The following is an 18,978-nucleotide window of genomic DNA, read 5'->3' as shown; positions in this document are numbered from 1 at the left end:
GCATTCAGGAGTGGTACAGAGCATTCTGGGAGTCACCAATGACCCGGACTGTCACATCTCCTGAATTCTGGCCTCGTCAGAAATTCCTGAGCATTGTCTTGCTTTGCGTAGAAGTGAAAATTGCCAATAAGGAAAGGACATACATCCAGCAACTACACCTCCCACATTTAATTCTCTCATCTTCATCATTAGCCTGTGGCATAATTAGACAGTGCTGCTTTAGGGCAGAAATAGATTTAATGATAAGTTTTACTCTGCTGTGTGATTACTGCTTAGCACTGTCCAGCCGCTGGAGAAGGGCGTTAATAAAGGATGCGCAATAAAAAAGAGATCAGGGGCCATATGTGCGTGACGACTGATGAGTGTGATTTCCGGGGTAATTAACTGACATGCAGCTGCAATTATTATCTGTAACTCAATTCAACATTTCTGGGTTTAAAATTATTACGTAAAAAAATGAAAGGAAACCATTATGGGACACCACTACAGATAATACCTAACAACTTTTCCTTTACTTTCCCGATTTGTGCTAGTGTGCTTATTTAGTGACCAACACCATCCAAAAACTTCCCTATATCAAATTCTTCGTTTCTGATGTTTATGTGAGCTGCATTGTGCTGCTCTGTGCAAGACTTGCATTTACAAGCAATTTAGCTATTTTGCTCTGTACACCACACAGAGGGTCTTTGTGGCAAACAGATCTCCAATGGTGACCAGCAAGTGACAGGTGGTGCAAAGCAACACAAGATTTATAATAATTGTTTTTTGTATAGAAAATGTGTTCTTTTTTGAAAAAGACAATGACTACTACAGGGCTCTCCAGTATTTGATACCTGACATAATTAGCAACTATATTGCTTTACCAGCCTCATCCAAGTCGGAAAGCTGCAGGTCCCTTCCTGGGTCAGACCTGCTCAGTTACAGCATGCTTAGAAATAGCCAAACCCATTTTTTTAAAAATGCAAGTGTATGCAACTGCATTTGGCAGCTTAAGGCATAGTACACCAAAAAAAATGGGATTTTTGATCTACCGTAAAATCCATTTCTCTGATGTTCATTGACGGACACAGCACCCACCCCTGTGGAGTTGTAATTCTTCTGACACTGCTTGTAACTAAACTGAGTGCCTATAGCAGAGAGAGGGAGTATATCCCCTGGGACTGCTCATGGGCATAGCCATACTTTTTTATGCCTAGTGTCCGTCAATGAACATCAGAGAAATGGATTTTACGGTAAGTCAAAAATCCAATTTTCTCTTTCATTTTCTCTTTCATTGATAGACACAGCTTCAGAACTTCATAACCATTGGGACGTCCCAAAGCAGTGTTAACCACTTAACCCCCGGAAGATTTTACCCCCTTCCTGACCAGGGCCTATTTTGCGATTCGGCACTGCGTGACTTTAACGGACAATTGCGCTGTTCTGCGACGCTGTACCTAAACGAATTTGATGTCCTTTTTTTCCCACAAACAGGGCTTTCTTTTGGTGGTATTTGATCACCTGTGCGATTTTTTGATCATGCGCTATAAACAAAAAAAAGCGACAATTTTGCAAAAATAACAATATTTTTCACATTTTTTTATATGAAATTCCCCAAAAAAATGTAAAAATCTAAATTTTTTAATATTTTAGGCCAATTTGTTTTCTGCTACATATATTTGGTAAAAAAAAAAGCAAAAAGCGTATTTTGATTGGTTTGCGCAAAAGTTATTGCATTTACTAACTAAGGGAAAGATTTTTGTCATTTTTGTTGTTTTTTTTTTTTTTAACGAGTAATGGCGGCAATCTGCGATTTTTTTTGCGGGACTGCGACATTGCGGCGAACAGATCGGACCCTTGACTGACATTTTTGACACTTTTGGGGTTACCAGTGCTATACATATTGTGAGGGATTAGCTCGGTGGTAGGCGTATGGGTGACCCCTTTGGGGGTGCGTTTTCACAGAGAGATAGCCGAGCAGAGGTTGAAAACAAGACTGATTTATTCATGCAATTTACTTCACATAATTGCAAGCGTCAAAACAGCCAAAATAAAATAAAAGACAAAATAAATCCTTGCCTCTGTGGGCGGCTACCTTCTCACGCTGGAACCTACCTAAGAAGTCTTCCCAACCTACTGTTGGGCCGACACTGCTGATCCTACAGCAGACACTCAAATGTCCATTTGTTTGCTTTTCACACAGCACAAACATTGTCCATTGAACATGTCCCTTTGTTTTCTTTCACACAGCACATGTTCATTTATAACAGGATCCTTTACTCTTCAGATCCTTCACATTGAACACAGTTCATTTAACAGGTCCCTTTACTCTTCACACTCTTCACATGGAACACTTTGTCTTCTCACCTTTGAGACGTCTTCACTCGTGGTTACCCTCCTTAGCTTCACATCGCTGTAGGGGGTCTTCTCCCATGCTCACCAGCTTGTCGGGAGGCACACATCCGACTGTCCCCCTCTCCCAGCCCACACGGCGACAGGCGGCAGCAGTCCTTCTCCCATGCCCACACGGCGTCGGGAGGTACACGTATGTCTGTCCTCCTCTTCCCAGCTCACACAGCGACAGGAGGCAGCACTCAATAGATTTTCTCTGGACAAATTATAGAGGCCTTGATCTCCTCATTCTGAACAGCTGAATGGTTTTCAACTTCCTGCTGGCTCTTTTTGCAGCCAACACCCTATAGTATCAGTGAACTTTTCAAAGCAGGTGGGAATGTGTCTCCTCTCAGTGACTACATTCCCAGATTTACCTGACTTCCTGTCACATACCCCCCCCTCTTGTTTCAACCCTAGGGTTGGGACACATATTTCCAGGCACGCATGTGTCAGGCACTGCTGACTCACTGATAAGCCTCCTATTATCCTCAAGCTTCCGGATGAAACTGTTTCTGTCATCTTCACTGACAGATTTCTCATAAATGCCACACAGTTTGTCTCTCATCTCATATACACATTCTTCAACTGCATTTTTGGCATAATTTTGCTCCTTCTCGTTTCTGTCATCTTCATTGACAGCTTTCTCATAAATGTCAGACAGCTTGTCCCTCATAACCGTCTGTCCAATCCACCATGGAGGTCCGTGATCCATAGGCAACTCAATTGGGCTAGTCTTAATGTCTTCAACATTCTTAAGACGCCTCTCTCTGCAATCCATAAATGTTTTCCACAAAACTTTGAGAACCTTTGCTTCACTAAGGTTTGTTCCAAGTAGGGACTCTTGACATCCCTCTGTGACTTGAGTTGCCTCTCCATACAGCTGTACACAATCATTGACTTTTTGTTGTAAAAGGGAATGATCTTCCTTCTTGAGCTTTGCTTGCTCTAAGATGCTGTGCAGAGGATTTTCCAATTGAGACAACAGGCTGTCACACATTTCTTCAAAGTGACCCCTGTTCCTTTTCCCAGAGACATCAATATCATTCACCAAACATTTCATATTCATAGGCAGATCTGAAGCATTTGCACTCATCAACTTCTTAAACTTTTCGCCCTCCTGAGCGAGTCGCAGTAAAGGCCTACTATTTGATTTGATATTCAGTTTATATTTCTTGCCAAACTCTTCACAGAAGTAGCCAACCAGAACATCATCAACTTTCCTTCCACCAACATAGGGGTTAAAGGCAACAACACAGTTGAACCCAGCGATCTGGGTGGTATCCATTATAGACCTCCTCTCTGCATCAGTGAAGAAGCATGGAACTGCAACACATTCTTTTACAGGTTTCTTCAATGCACTTTCTGCTGAACTATTTGACCGCTCAAGGTCACCTAGTTCTTTTTCTCTATCTGAATTCCACATGGAATGCATCTCAAGATCACGATCAAACTTCTGCCACCCGTCTTTCACCAGTTCCATTTTGGAAACACTCCCTGAAAGGCACTTATTCATTTGCTTCACGTTTTCACCAACAGCCTTAGTTTTCCCCACTAGGTTTTCAGCCTGAACTGAGAAATCATCACATTTCTTACTCAGCTCCTTTGTTTGCTGAAGTTCTAATGATACATTTTCCAATGCTTGAAGTTTTTGAAGGAACGGTTTATTCCAAAGGGGTGATTCAAGCCACATGTCATCACATTTCTGAGGCTCACTCAGGACAGACCCCAAAACACTGATCCTTTTAAAAACTGCATCAGGCACACTATCCCCTCTTTGGGACAGATCCTCTGTTGCCTGGAATTCCTCTTCCAGTTCCTGCAACGGAATCTTCATCTCTTCTACTTGCTGTTCTAAGGCTCGCTTAGACTTTTCTAGCTCCTGAACGCTTTTCACAACATCATCCTTGGAGCTGACCAATTCTTCCATTTCTGTATGCAGCTGTTTAACACTTTCTAGTTCAGCCTTACACTCTAGAGCTTCCTCCAAAGAGCGAGCCAAGAACAGGGCTTTGCTCTCGTTATCACGCACCTCCGTTTCTGCACGTGCGCGTTCTTCTGCATATTTTGCAGACACAGTCTTCTCTTCACCAAGCATCTGATCAAACTTCTTTTTCACATCTTCAACACACTGTAATGAACCAACGCTTTCTTCCATGCGTTTTTTCATATCCGCTATCTGAGCTTGCAATGTTGCGACTTGCTCTGATAGGTTTTTCTTTGCTTCCGCCTCCTCTTTTAATTGTTCCAGGAAGCCATTTTTCTCATCTTCCATTTGTTTGAGCTTTGTGCTAAAACTCAGCCTTTGACACCTCTCTTCCTGTAAGAGTTCCTGCGTGTCTTGCAGCTGCGATTCCAAGATAGAAAAATCTTCCGCAATTTCTCTAGATTTGCTGTCTGCTTGAGAAAGCCGATTTGTAACATTGTCCAACTCAACCTGCAGTCGGTTTGCCTTCTCTGACAGCTTAGCACACAATCGGTCACCTTCTGACACCTTGACTTGCGATTCCAGAAGCCGTGCCTCTACTTTTTCCCTCTTATGTTCACAATCTCCTTTTCCCTGCATAAGAGCTTTCACCTCATTGGCTAGCTTCTGGGAATGAGACTGTAATTCTGCCACACAGGCTTCTTTCTCCTTTAACTGCTGCTGGAAACGTTGGGCTTCACCTTTCCAACTTTCACAGTCTGCACGTAATTCATCTACCACATTGCTCAAAGTGGTGAGCTCATACACAGTACTCAGTAATTTAGCCTCTCTTTCACTTTTCTCGTTGTCGCTGAGAGACAATGTCGTTTTCAGAGCGACATTCTGTTCCTGCGACTCCTGCAGGTCTATTTTTGTAACTTCCAAACACTGAAGACTTTTTTCCAGCTGATTACGCAACTCCAACATTTCACACATACTTTGCTTCTGCAAAGTCTGAATTTCAATTTCCTTTTCCATGAGGATGGTATCTTTCTCCTTTATAGTGTCTTGACATTTTTGCAACTCGACCAAAAGAAGAGCAGTGGATTCTTCCCACTGTAACACATGAGACTTGAGTAGTTCATTCATTTCCTGCAAGTTTCTATGCTCCATTTTAAGCAATTCCAAGGCTTGTTCCTTTTCTTCCATTTTCCGTTGCAAGGCATCCAACTCAGCCCTGCACACATACTCGGTTTCCTCCAAACCGATGGCCTCCATTGGCTGCTGGCGTCTCTGTTTCCAGCCTGCCATGCTCTCTTGATGAGCCTTTTGTTGAGCTGCAAAGCTCCGTTGTTTCAGCATCTCCCCCATTTTGGGTTTACTTTTCATCTGAGCACACTGCGTCTCCATAGCAGTTTCATCAGTGTTGCTAGGGACAACAACCTTCCTCTTTAGTAGACTCTCTTTAGGCATGGATGGGGTTGGTTCAGACGGTAACATCCCCTCCATCCATAGAATCCGGTCTCTCATTTCATCTATCTTTGCATTTTTCAGGCGTTTGGATTGCCCCATCTTCAATAACTCCACAAATTTTTCACAGTCCAGCAAAAAATTTTCAGACCACTGTCTCTTTAACACATGTAGTTTTTCTCTCTCTTGCAAGATCTCTTTTCCTGCACACACAGTTTGTGCAGTCACTTGCACCAGACACAACAAAGTTCATCAAATAATTTTGAGACCGCTGTCTCTTTAAAACACATTTTTTTTTCTGTCAGGATCTTCTCTCCTGCACACCTAGATTGTGCAATCTCATGCACCAGATAAAGTTCATCAAACATTTGCACTTCCTTGCAGGGATCTCTGCTTATGCCCACTGCATACCTCCACCATATGTGAGGGATTAGCTCGGTGGTAGGCGTATGGGTGACCCCTTTGGGGGTGCGTTTTCACAGAGAGATAGCCGAGCAGAGGTTGAAAACAAGACTGATTTATTCATGCAATTTACTTCACATAATTGCAAGCGTCAAAACAGCCAAAATAAAATAAAAGACAAAATAAATCCTTGCCTCTGTGGGCGGCTACCTTCTCACGCTGGAACCTACCTAAGAAGTCTTCCCAACCTACTGTTGGGCCGACACTGCTGATCCTACAGCAGACACTCAAATGTCCATTTGTTTGCTTTTCACACAGCACAAACATTGTCCATTGAACATGTCCCTTTGTTTTCTTTCACACAGCACATGTTCATTTATAACAGGATCCTTTACTCTTCAGATCCTTCACATTGAACACAGTTCATTTAACAGGTCCCTTTACTCTTCACACTCTTCACATGGAACACTTTGTCTTCTCACCTTTGAGACGTCTTCACTCGTGGTTACCCTCCTTAGCTTCACATCGCTGTAGGGGGTCTTCTCCCATGCTCACCAGCTTGTCGGGAGGCACACATCCGACTGTCCCCCTCTCCCAGCCCACACGGCGACAGGCGGCAGCAGTCCTTCTCCCATGCCCACACGGCGTCGGGAGGTACACGTATGTCTGTCCTCCTCTTCCCAGCTCACACAGCGACAGGAGGCAGCACTCAATAGATTTTCTCTGGACAAATTATAGAGGCCTTGATCTCCTCATTCTGAACAGCTGAATGGTTTTCAACTTCCTGCTGGCTCTTTTTGCAGCCAACACCCTATAGTATCAGTGAACTTTTCAAAGCAGGTGGGAATGTGTCTCCTCTCAGTGACTACATTCCCAGATTTACCTGACTTCCTGTCACAATATGCACTGTTACTGTAAAAATGACACTGGCAGGGAAGGGGTTAACTTTACTGGTGATGCAGGGGTTAAGTGTTTCCCTAGGGGCGTGCTTCTAACTGTGAAGGGATGTGGCTAGTGGTGTAACAACAGAGACATATGATCCTACATAGCAGGACCGTATGATCTCTGTTCTTACACAGGGGAGAATGACAGGCCGCTTTGTTTACATTAGCCGCCTGCCTTTCTCCCTCTGCAACGGACGATCGCGAGTGGCCGGCGGACATCGGGTGCGCCGGCCACACGCGCGGGGGTGTCCGTGAACGAGCGGGGGCGGGAGCGCACCTCCGGCGGCGCGCGCTCGCCCCCTAGAGGCTCACAGGCGAGCGACGTAGCCCTACGTCGCTTTGCCTGTGAGGGGCTGACTGCCGCAGTAAATATACTGACAGCAGTCGCCAAGTGGTTAAACATGAGGGGTGGGAACAGCAAAAAAATTCCCAAGGCTAAACAGGCAACAGGAGAGCAACCAAAACAACTGGAGCCCATCTGAAAAAACAATACACCCAAAGAGGATCAGGTCCTCTCAACAGCAGCCTGCAAAACCTTGCGGCCAAAAGAAGCATCTGCAGATGCCAACACATCCACTTTATAAAACTCTGTGAAAGTGTGCACCGACGACCTACTGGCCGCCTTGCAAACCTGCGTCACTGACACCTGATGACAGAAAGTACAGGAGGCACTAAGGGCCAGTGTAGAGTGCGCCTTAACAGGGAAAGGAGGAACCTGACCCTTTATGGAATAAGCCTGAATCACTGTCTGTCTGATCCATCTGGAAATGGTCACAGAGGAAGCGAACAACTCTTAACGAGGCCCATCTGTCAGCACAAAAAGAGAGTCTGACTTCCTGAAAGACTCTATAGCTGCCAGGTACACCCTAATTGCCCGGACCACATCCAAGGCATGCAAGGCAATTTCCTTCAGATGTTTAGGCCTGGGACACAGGGAAGGCAACACAGGGTCTTCAATCAAATGAAAATCAGAGACAACCTTTGGAAGGAACGACAGAAAGGGGCGAATAACCACCTTATCTCTGTGAATCACCAGGTAAGGTGAACGACAGGATAACGCCACCAGTTCCAACACCCAGCATGCAGAGGTGAGAGCCACTAAAAAGGCCACCTTCTGGGACAGTGTAAGCAGGGGAATCTCCCAAAGGTTCTCAAAGGGAGGCTTCTGGAGGACCGAGAGCACAAAATTGAGGTCCAAAGGCGGCAACGCAGCCCGCACTGGAAGAACCAAATGTTGGACACCCTGAAGAAAGGCACACACCAGAGAGTATGTGGCCAAAGGTCATTGGAAGAAGACTGTCAAAGCCGACACCTGGCCCTTGATGGTACTCAAGGCCAATTTCTGTTCAACCTCCCGTTGAAGGAAGGTCAAGATCCGAGCCACCGAGAAGAGACTCACACCACACAATGTACGTTTTCCATGTACGATGGTAGATCCTCCTAGAAGTAGATTTACCAGCTTTTAACAGTGAAGGAATCACCGACTCAGATAAAGCTCTATCCTTCAGCACCTGGCGATCAACAGCCAAGCCGTCAAAGCCAGTGACTGCAAAGCAGGATGGAAGATTGGACCTTGGGACAGCAGATCCTCCCTGAGAGGAAAGGAAGCTTCCAAGAAAAAGTGACGACCAGCCATACCAGATCGTCGTACCAAGCCTGGCAAGGCCAGTCCAGAGCCACTAAGATGACCGGAAACCCTTCAGCCTTTAATCTTGCGTAGAAGTCTTAGCAGAAGCTTGAGAGGAAGAAAGGCGTAAATCAGACAATACTGACCCCACGGGGCCATCAGCGCGTCCGTGGCATCTGCTGGAGGGTCCCTTGACTGAGCCACAAACCTCTGCACCTTTCTATTGAGGTGAGATGCCAACAGATCCACCTCGGGGGGGGGGGGGGGTGCCACACCCGAGACACAACTGATGAAACACTTCCAGATGAAGGGACCACTCCCTTTGGTCCAGCGCCTGCCGGCTGAGGTAATCCAAATGCCAGTTTTCCACCCCAGGAATGTGTACGGCGGAAAGGGCTGGAACGAACCCTTCTGCCCACCTTAGAATGCCAGCTACCTCCAGAGCCGCCAGGACACTTCTTGTGCCCCCTTGGTGATTCACATAAGCCACGGCCGTGGCATTGTCCGATTGAATGCACACTGGACAACTCTGAAGATGATCAATCCAATGGTCCAGACACAGTCTGATCTCTTGGAGTTCCAAGACACTGATCGGTAGTCTGGACTCTTCCAGTGTTCAGATCCCCTGAGCAGAATTTTTGCAGAGGACCCCTCCCAGGCTGGACAGCCTGGCATCTGTGGTGACCACTGTCCAATACAAGGGGAGGAAGGTTTGCTCAGCCGAAGCACCGGAGAATGAAGCCACCATATCAGGGACTCCTTCGTTCCCCAACTCAGCCGGATCTGATTGTTCAGAGACTGCGGAGTCTTGACCCATTTGCAGGGACCTCGTATGGAACTGTGCAAATGGTACCACCTCAAAAAGGTAGACACCATCAGGCCCAGCACCCGCATTCAAATCCAGAGAGATGACCATCTGTTGGACAGGAGGAGATGAATTGCAGCCTGCAATTTCTGGAGTTTGTCCAGAGAAAGGAGAGTCAGGCCCAGATAGTCCAGCTTTGTGGACGGAACCAGGGCAGACTTCTGAAAATTCAGAATCCAGCCGAAATCCCGCAGAGTTCGTATTGTGATCTCCAGGTTTTCCACCAGAGCAGAAGGAGACTCTGCTTGCAGAAGGAGATCATCCAAGTAGCCCAATACCGTGATCCCCAGTTGGCGTAGCAAAGCTAGCACCGGGGCGAACACTTTTGTGAAGACCCGAGGAACAGAAGCGAGACCAAAGGGTAATGCCACAAACTGATAATGCTCCTCTCCCATGGCAAAGCGAAGGAAGCGCTGGTGACTGGCACATATTGGAATGTGAAGGTAAGCATTTTTGATGTGGATAGAGGTGAGGAAATCACCCTGACGCAGGGATGCCATCTCTGTGCGAATGGACTCCATTCCTAATTTCTGCAACCGCACAAAGCAGTTCAGCGCTTTGAGGTTCAGGATTGGACGCAGTTTGCCTTCCTTCCTGGGAACTGTAAACAGGTTTTAGTAAAAACCCTGAAAATGTTCCGAAGCCGGGAACCGAGACAATCACCCCTTGAAGAAACAGGTCTTGTACCGCCCCAAACAGACCCTGTAAGTGGTCCATGGACAAGAGCAAGTTGGGAGGAAAGAACCTTGCCAGGGGACAAGAGCGAAACTCTATCTTGTAGCCAGACCGAATTACTTTGTGGACCCATTTGTCTTGCACCAGGGAAGTACATGGCTCTGGAAACCAGCCAAGACATCCCTACCCGGCCCGATACGGGTGAGGGCGCACCTTTATGTTGAAGGAGCCTTGTCCGTGGGTCTGGAGAAGCCGGTCTCGACTTACCAGACCAGGTTTGTTTGGATCCTCCAGAGGGGCCCTGAAAGGCTTCAAGCCCTTGTCAGTCGACCCCGAGGGACGAAAAAAATTCTTATGACCCGAAAAGGATGGCCAAAATCTTCCTTGCCCTTAGCAGCCTGCGGAAGAAAGGTACTATTCCCCCCTGTAAGACCTTTTATGATGTCATCCAGGGTAGCTCCAAACAGGCAATCTCCCTGAAAGGGAAGATTAGTCAAGGCTTTTTTAGAAGTCTGGTCCACAGACCAGCATTTGAGCCAAAAAACACGCCAAAGGACCACTGCCAAAACAGAGAGCTGAGCCACTTCGCAAGCCACATCCAAAGAGGCATCACTGATAAACTGGGGCCCCTGGACGAGATATACTCGGCGTTAAAGCTTAGCCCACTCGATTAGAGTTTGCGACACCAAGGCAATGGTGAATACCCGCCTCAGTGGCAAACAAGCCAGAGTGTACATATTGCGGGCCACAGCCTCTGCCTTCCTGTCAGCCGGATCCTTAAAGGCCTTGGGACTCTTCAACCGGAATCATGGTTGCCTTGTTCAATCTGGAAACCAGAGGGTCCACCACCATTGGAACAGTCCAATTCTAAAGAAGGGACTCCTCATAGGGGTAAGGCCTAGTAAAGCACTTAGGGACCCCATGGGGAGACGCTTTGGTCGTTCCCACTCTTTAGCAACAATTCTGTTAAAATAGGCGAGAAAGGAAAAACCTTTGCCGCTCTGGATGGCTTGTGAATGCCAAAGAGAACCTGTGCCTCTATCACAGCCGCAGGTGTGTCTTCCAACTTTAAGTCTCAAGCACAGATACAATCAGTGCATCCACCAGCTCCTTTTGGTGCGCGGTATCAGACAAGGAGGAATCATCCTTACTATCAGAGGATTCCAGGCACGTTGTTGCAGACCCAGCAGGGTTACCCAAGTCCACAGCGGCCAAATCAGATTCAGGATCTGGTGAGACAGATGAAGCAGGAGAAGGTGGGGGCGCTTTTTGCTAGCCTGTTGCCCGAAGACTACCTCCACCTGGTACACAAAGGACTCCAGGACCGCCGTCAATGCATCGATGGATGGTTGGGACCCGGAGGGTCCCACAGTCTCAGAAAGGGGATGAGGTGGGGAGATGTGCTCCAAAGACTCCATGAGTCACCAGGGGGACCCTACAAAAAGTGTAAAACACTGCTAAGGGACAACCCCCACTGCTCTGGCAGCACCACCCTGTTGCCAGGCACAATCACCAAGCGATCCTCAGCAGAGAGGGAGAGAACCCCACCAGACTCACCACCCAGCAGAAACAGGCCCCTGCAGCCACCAGTAAAATCTGCACTCCACCCGCAGTGATTAGGAAGTGAAAGGATCCAGGAGTCAGCACCAGGGGATGAGGAGGGGTTCCCACTGCCGAAATTGCCACCCACAGGGCTCCACTGTCATAGCTGCTGCTATTTTCAATGGCAAACTTCTGAAAAATGGCCACCAGACTACACAAACATGGCCGCCGTGTAAAGAAACACACAGGCTACAACAAAATGGTGGCCCCACGCGGCACCACAAGCCTTACAGGGACCCAGGAGGGAACCCAGTCCTCAAGGACAAACTCAGGCAGAACAGGGGGCCCTGGTAGGAGCCCCCACCAGGTACAACGCCCCCCCCTGCACAACCGATCATTTGGTCGCCGGCGGCGCACCCCTCCGGCCTCCATCACTAGCATAGCGCCCTGCCCCCACCCCAGGAGGTGGACCAGGCCACCCAAACAGCCCCAACATATGTGGAGGGGGAGCGGGGGTAGGATGGGGTACAGATGACAAGGGGGGGTGCCTGACGGGAAGGAGGGGAACCCAGGGGTCGGAACTGTCCCAAGGAGGAGCCCACCTCCACCCCAAAACCCTCCAGGGGGAGAGGGGGGGGCAGCTACTCACCATACCAGGAACCAGGCGGGCACTTCTCCAGGCAGAACCCCCCACCATCGTATGAGATCTCGTGAGGTGTTTAACTTGCAGGCCAGCCCCCTTCCAGTGGGGCTATGTCACAGCCGACCTAGTATGGAGCTGAGGTCTGCACGTGCTCGCTGGCCAGACTGGGGTGACCACTGGATCTAAATTATCCAGTCAGTCGTCCTGTCCGGCAGTTGATTGTAAATCTCACAGGAAAAATCCAGGAGAAAAAATTTTCTATCTAAAAAGAAAAAAATGCCAGGACCAAAGATCCCAGCAAGGAATTAGGTCCTTACTCCTGAGTAGGCAGAAAAAAAATGAATGCCTATAGCAGAGAGAGGGAGTCTACCCTCTGGGACTGCCCATGGGCATAGCCAGACTTTTTTTCTGCCTAGTGTCCTACCCCTGTAAGGGGCAGGATAACCTAATGGTTATGAAGATCTGAAGCTGTGTTCGTCAATGAACGAAAGAAAAAATAAATTATTTTTATAGGTTTCTAATATGACGACAGGGTTTTGTTAGCTGTAGACACTGAAAGCACATGTTATTAGATTATTGCAAGCTTCTGTTCTGTAGATACCAAGAAAGGTATACCACATGCCAATGATAAGCAATAAATTCTGGCCTTACAATGATCACATTGTTAGTGTCATGCTGTAAATAACATTTCCCTTCCCTGGCGGCCCTGTACATTTATCTCAAAGACTAAACTACGAGGAGAGCTAACGACATTACAGGGGATGCCATATTCCTCATAACAGGCTGCATGTAGTTAGAACTCATTCTCTGTGCAGAACTGTGTCAGAGCCAACAACAGAAAAAGGTGGAAGATTGTTCTGTGGATTCTTATTTACAAGCTCCACTGCTCATTTCTAGAGTAAACAAAATGGGAATTTTGTTGGCTGTAATAAAAATGTTACAGAAAGGTCATCCTCAACAACATCAAACTGCAAAACAGCGATTTTTGTAATTACTGTAAAATCCATTTCTCTGAGTTCATCAACGGACAAAGTTCTCCATAAATCCTAACTAGTGGGTTATATTGCCTCCTCCAGGAGTAGGACTAGGCAGAACAAAAAACACCTGGCTACACCCATGGGCCATCCCAAGCTGGTATATAACCCCCCCCTGCTCTACGTAATCAGTTTAGTAGCAAGCAGTATTAGAAGTATCAGAACTCCATAGAGGAGTGGGTGCTGTTTCCGTTGAACTCAGAGAAATGGATTTTACAGTAAGTACAAAAATCTAATTTTCTCTTTCGTTCATTGACAGACATAGCGCTCCATATAAAAGAATCAAGTATGACCAGCACTATGGTGTATGTGAATGTAATTTTCAGGTGTAAGCTGCCACCAACCTACCCTTGGAGACCCAGGGGTATAAGAAATGAAATTGAAAACTAGTGTTGGTATTTGGCGCTACTTGTTTAAGGGAATAGGGGTAAGATTGCCAAATAGTGCAATGTACAAAAGTGTGGGCTAAAAATATATATCCAACATAATTCCAAATAATCCAAAGTGATATAATCTCTCGATACTCTTATTATCATACTCATACAGTGAGAGTTTTAAGAAAAAGATGAAAATAAATATATTTTATTAAAGTGCACCGTGCCAAGTGAGGTGCTTATTGGGCATGTGCCAATGCCCTTACCAAGTGTTAAGTGCTAGTGCAAGTGCAGCCAATCAGCTGATAACAAAATTAATAGTGCTCCATAAATCATAACTAGTAGGACGTCCAAAAGCAGTGCTAAAATGAAAATGACGGGTGGGGAAAATAACCCAAGGCTAAACATAAGAGCCCTTAACTGTGTAACAGGAGTCCTGTTTGAAAAATAAAGGTTTAAAGAAAAAAACACAGCACAAGAGGGAACAACCCCTCTTAAACCGCAGCCTGCAAAACTTTGCGGCCAAAAGAAGCATTCGCAGATGCCAAAGTATCTACCTTATAACATTTTGTGAAGGTATGCATGGACGACCAAGTGGCTGCCTTGAAAACTTGCGATATTGAAGCCTGATGATGGAAGGCCCAAGAAGTAGAATGCGCCGTGCCAGGTAAAGGTGCAACCAGACCCTTAATGGAATAGGCCTGAGTCACTGTCTGTCTGATCCATTTGGAGATGGTAGCCGAAGAAGCAGCCAGCCCTTCCGGAAGGACTCAGTAGCTGCCACGAACCACATCCAAGGTATGCAAGGCAAATTCCCTGGGATGAGCTGGCTTGGGACAAAAGGAAAGCAACCCAATGTCCTCATTCAAATGGAAGTCAGAGACAACTTTGGGCAGGAATGATGGACAGGGACGAAGAACCACTTTATCCCCATGGATCACCTAATAGGGACTGCGACAGGATAATGCCGCTAATTTCCGATACCCTGCGGGCCGAGGTAATAGCCACTAAGAGTGTAACCTCCTGGAATAACGTTGGCAAGGGAATCTCCCGCAGATTCTCAAATGGAGGTTTCTGGAGAACCAAAAGTACTACATTTTAATCCTATGGCGGCAAAAGAGACTGTACAGGTGGAGCCACATGTCGAGCCCCCTGAATGAAGGTACGAACTAAAGAGTACATGGCTAGGGGTCGCTGAAAGAAGATTGCCAGGGCAGACACCTGTCCCTTGATGGTACTCAAGGTTAACTTCTGATCAACGTCCTGTTGAAGAAAGGTTAGGATCCCAGCCACAGAAAAGAATTGAGGATGCACAATCGACTCACACCAAGAAATGTAAGCTATCCACGTGCGATGGTATATCTTGCTGGAAGACGACTTCCTCGCCTTTACCATAGTAGGGATCACTGATCCAGACAGACCTCTATCCCTCAGTACCTGGCATTCAATAGCTAAGCCATTAAAACCAGTGACTGTAAAGCAGGATAGTAGATCAGCCCTTAAGAAAACTGGTCTTCTCTGAGAGCAAGCCCCCAAGGGACGTTTACAGCCACCAGGATGATTGGAAGATGCTCGCTCTTGATTCCTCGCAGGAACTGCGAAAGAAGCCTTAGCCGAGGGTGATACTGGCCTTACTGTGGCACTTGGACACCTGCAACATCTAACAGAGAACCCTGTGACCTTGTCACAAACTTCGGTATCCTTCTGTGGAGCCGAACCTACTAAAGGCGCTGCATGTAAGACCACCAAACTCAGAACCTGTATGCAAAATGGGAGGGAGAACTATCGGTGTGACAGCAGCTAGGGAATCACAGCCTGTGGTCCCTGAAGTTTGTGCAGAGGAAGGACCACCCAGGTCAGAAAAAGAATCAGACCTAAGTAAAACAATTCCCTGGACAGGGATAGGGGGGACCTTAGGTAGTTCAGACATCATCCTTTGCAGGAATTAAATCAGCACAAGGAGACTCAGGACCTAAAAAAACTGAAAAGGACAAGCTTTGTCCCCCTTTCTGGCTACCCCCAAAAGAAAAATTTTGATGATCTCCTTGACGCTCACCAAATAAGTGGAAGGGGCCCGGAAACCAGCGAAGATGTTCCCCCGCCCCAATAATGGGTAAGGGCAGACCCTCATGCTGGGGGAGTCTTGTCTGCTGGTCCGGGGAAGCTAGCTCTAGGCTTACAAGACCAAGGTTGCTTGGAACCTTCCGGAGAAGATTTAAAAGATCTATTTGCCTTATTGTAAACCCCAGAAGCTCAAAAGAATTTTCTAGTGGCTGAGAAGGAGGGCCCCGTCTGCGGCAAGACTTCTTCCCTTTCCTTGACTATGGCAGGAAGGTACTCTTCCCTCCCGTGATACCCTTAATGATGTCATCCAGGGTAGCCCCAAACAAGCAATAGCCTTTAAAGTGGAGATCAATGAGAGCTTTCTTAGAGGCTTGGTCTGCAGACCAATTCTTAAGCCACAGCACGTGCCTAATCATCACAGCTGAAACAGAAAGTTTGGACAGCACAGGAGCTGTATCCAAAGCTGCATCACAAATAAACTGCAGCCCATGGACCAAATGGTCCACTAAATCAACATAAGCAGCAGGGACCTGCTCAACCCTCAGGCCCTGGCGCAAAAGCTTGGCCCATTCAGTTAGGGTCTGAGACATCAGGGCTGAGGCAAAGACTGGCGGCAATGCCGAACCAGCCATAGTAAACATGCTGTGTGCCACAGTCTCCGCTTTCTTGTCAGCCGGGTCCTTATAGGACGGAGATTCCTCTATTGGGATCATGGTTGCTTTATTCAACCTGAAAACAGAGGGGTCCACTTTCTTAAAAGTGACTCCTCAAAAGGGTAACGTACAGCAAAATGTTTGGGGACCACAAAAGGGTAATTTTGGTTGTTCCCATTCCTTAAAGGAAAACCTGTCAAAATAAGGCACATAAGGAAACACCTTTAGAGTACGATGCGACTTATGCGCAACAAACGACACAGCCACGTCCATGGCTACATCAGCTGCATCCTCTATCTTTAAAGTTTCACACACTGCAGTAATAAGTGCGTCTACCTTTTCATTCGCTGCCGCTACCATGGAGGAATCATCCTCACTATCGGATGGATCAGAGGGTGTGATATTAAGTCCCCCTGGACAGGCCTCGTCCACAGCGGCATCCGCCTCAGAATCTGATGAGACAGACTGAGCAGGGGAACACTTCCACTCTGAACACTAAGGACTGCAGGACCGCCGTCAGTGCAACCATGGGAAGCTGCGGTTCCGAGGGAGTTGCCACTTCCATGAGGGGGGTCAGTGGGGGAGATGTGATCCCGAGGCTCCTTGCAGTACAAAAAAATCTTTTGGCACCACTAAAAAGGTACCCCTCAAGGCTCAGGGTACCTATTAGCAGGGAGAGAGATAACAGGGACCCCCAAAGACTCACCCTACCGACCGGAGGAGCACCGAGAATTCAAACCCAGCATCAATATGGACGCTATCCCTGTTCATATGTCCCAGGCACAGGAAGAGGAAACTAAGGAGGAAGAGGAGGAGCTTTGGCATCCCCACGAGGCTTCAGTTGTTTCCAGCATCTTCCAAACTAAGGGAAAATGGCCCCTGTGATATCATCATGCTACCATCAGCTACAAACACTGAAGCCTGCTGCCAGGATCTTTCCTGTACCCTCTGCAACGCTGCACCCTCTGCAAGGGGAAAGAGGACCCCCCTGAAGGTAGGACACACATTTAGGAGAGACTATGCTGTGCACTCTGCACCGGTCTCTGCGATGGGACCCCCCTGCACTATACCCGCACTGCAAACAGGGCATGCAACTAGGGGTCTCCTACACTGAGACCCCTCCAGACTAGCAGGACAGGACACATACTATCCCAGGACCCTTACAGAGTGGGGATAGCGGGGGAGACCCCAGCGGTCTCTGCTGCATTCTCTGCCCCGGTGGGGGACTGTACTTACCCTTCCATGATGCGGGTAACGCTCCAGACAGAACTCCTCACCACCTAAGTAGGGGAGCTGCCGGCCAAGACACCATTGTGACTCAGACCCTGCGAGACGTTTAACTTGTGGGCCAGCCTCTGTCCATGAGGCTATGTCGCGACCGACCTAGCGCGTAGCTGTGGTTTGCACGCGCTTGCTGGCTGGGCTGGGGGCACCACTGGATCTAGATTATCTAGCCTGTCGTCCAGCCTGGCAGTAGATTGTTGCACTTCTGTCAAAAAAAAAAAAAGTTGTAAGGTAGGAGAAAAATGCTAGGACCAGAGATCCCAGCCGGGAGCCTAGGTCCTTACTCCTGACTAGACAGATTAAAACTGATTACCTAGAGCTGGAAGGGGGTTTATATACCAGCTGGGGACGGCCCAAGGGTGAAGCCAGGAGTTTTTTGTTCTGCCTTGTCCTACTCCTGGAGAAGGCAATGTAACCCACTAGTTATGATTAATGGAGCTCTGTGTCTGTCGATGACCGAAAGAGAAATAGCATTTTGTGTGGTTCAAAAGAATAGAAGTGGTTTTATGTTTTTTTAGATGCAACAGTTCATTTTATGTGCTTATGATATTCTGTATTCTATACGTATGTATCATTGCAATAAAAACGTTTTGTTTCATTTCTATTACTATGATTTATATCTTTTTACAACCCTAATTAAGGGGAAGTTTTGTTGTCCCTGAAACGTGTTGACTGTTTTTATGTGAGTGTATTACGAACAATTAAAGGCACTGGGGACTCACTTTGTGGTTTGAAGCCCAATTGGGTCCATACTTTAGGATTAGCTGAAGGCATCTCTCTGCTGCAGGGAGGAAAAGGCATTTACTCATTCTCCTCTCACTGATCAAATGGCAGCAGGATAACTTTGTAGCAAGTTATAAAGAGAGAGGCAGCAGCAGGGACTGATCTGTATCAGACATTTGTGATCACAGCCAAAAAGTAAGAAGTCGCCCGGATTTAAAAGACTGTGTCATCTTTGAGCCACCATCCCAGTCCAGGAATAGATGGTTACTCCAGATTATGCCAGAAGAAAGATGATGCCATTCTTCTAAAGAGAACAGCAGATAAAAACAATATCAGTGGGAGTACTGTAAATATTGTGAAAGGTGATAAATACATGGAAGTCTTTCTCTTACACATTACTAG

General features: G+C 47.1%; 1 protein-coding gene across 2 annotated transcripts in view; it reads right to left on the bottom strand.

Annotated features, from left to right (window-relative positions):
- SARDH (sarcosine dehydrogenase) overlaps positions 1-18,978 on the bottom strand; it is a 164,972-nt gene that overhangs the window by 89,756 nt on the left and 56,238 nt on the right. The gene's annotated exons all lie outside the window — the stretch shown is intronic.

This window comes from Pelophylax lessonae (genome assembly GCF_965119305.1).
Source record: "Pelophylax lessonae genome assembly, chromosome: 7".
NCBI classification, from domain to species: domain Eukaryota; kingdom Metazoa; phylum Chordata; class Amphibia; order Anura; family Ranidae; genus Pelophylax; species Pelophylax lessonae.
Note: the sequence above shows the minus strand (reverse complement) of the source record. Positions and strands in the feature narration are given on the sequence as shown.